This window comes from Linderina pennispora (genome assembly GCF_002104995.1).
Source record: "Linderina pennispora strain ATCC 12442 chromosome Unknown DL89scaffold_37, whole genome shotgun sequence".
In the NCBI taxonomy this organism is placed as follows: Eukaryota; Fungi; Kickxellomycota; class Kickxellomycetes; order Kickxellales; family Kickxellaceae; genus Linderina; species Linderina pennispora.
The window spans coordinates 33710-34994 of record NW_024468285.1 but is presented as its reverse complement, the minus strand read 5'-3'; positions in this window follow the sequence as shown (position 1 = coordinate 34994).

Below are 1285 nucleotides of genomic sequence, written 5' to 3'. Positions count from 1 at the left end.
CTATTTTTAGTGGCAGCGACAAAGCAGGAGTACCGCCCTCTCTCCTACAGAGCTATGGATGTCCATGTGATAGCATGTTATCATGGTGATTCCAGAAATAAATCCAGCTGGGATCTGTTTGCGCTCAAAAACTGATGCACGATCCAGTTATCAAAGCGGCATGTAGCACGTATCATGTCTATAGAGACCTAATCGAAGAGCTGGAAAAAGGTCTACTACTCGGTCTTTGGGATAACCTTGATGCCGTATTCGGCCAACTGCGCTGGGGTTGCCTGGGCAGGCGACTTCATAAACAGGTCTCTTCCATTGGCAGACTTTGGGAAAGCAATGACGTCGCGCAGACTGGCAGAATCGGTCAGGATCGCAATAAGTCTGTCCAAACCAAGCGCAATACCGCCGTGCGGCGGGCATCCATGGCCCAGGGCAGTGACCAGGTGGTTGAAGCTGGCCTGGATCTCCTGGGGCAGCTACACAGCATGGTCGAACAAACACAGGTGTTAGCTGGCATCCCCCAAGTAGTTGGCTATTTCAAAGGAACAAGGCGCGTTGTGGCAGCAGCTGGTCTTACCTTGAGGATTTCCTTGAAAATGTACTTTTGCACAGCTGGGTCATGGACACGAATCGACCCACCACCAAGCTCGACGCCATTCAGCACCAGGTCATAGTGCAGGCCATGGACCTACGAAGGGACATATTGCAGGACAATTGTTAAGAAGCACAGTGCTGTAGGAATCAACAGGCAGAGACAATGTCCAGGAACTTACCTTTGTCGGGTCAGTGTACAACAACGGCAGATCCTCAGGGACAGGGGCGGTAAATGGGTGGTGGGTGGCAGACAGCCTCCCGTGCGCGTCGTCCTCCTCGCAGGTGAACAACGGAAACTCCTCAACCCACAAAAAGTTGAAAGCATCCTTGGGAATGTCCAGCTCGCCCTTGGCTTGCAGCATCTTGGCAGCCAGTGAGCGCACGCGACCAAGGGTGGTGTTTGCAGGGGTAACATAGGAGGACCTCTCACTGACAAACAATAGGTCGCCATCGGATACATGCAGTGAGGCGAGGATGGAAGACAGGTCAGCTGCCGGAGACGCTGCCTGATGGCGCGCGAGCAAAGTGGCTTTATTGAGCCCAGTGACAGTGCCCCTGTTAACCTTGTGAATTGAAGTAAACTACAACAATTGTAGAGATACAATGTTAGTAGGATGGGCACTATATGCATGATTCGGTCATTATTTTTTTTTTTGGCGGCGAATGGCAGCCAAAAGAGAAATATCCGGACGTCACTTAC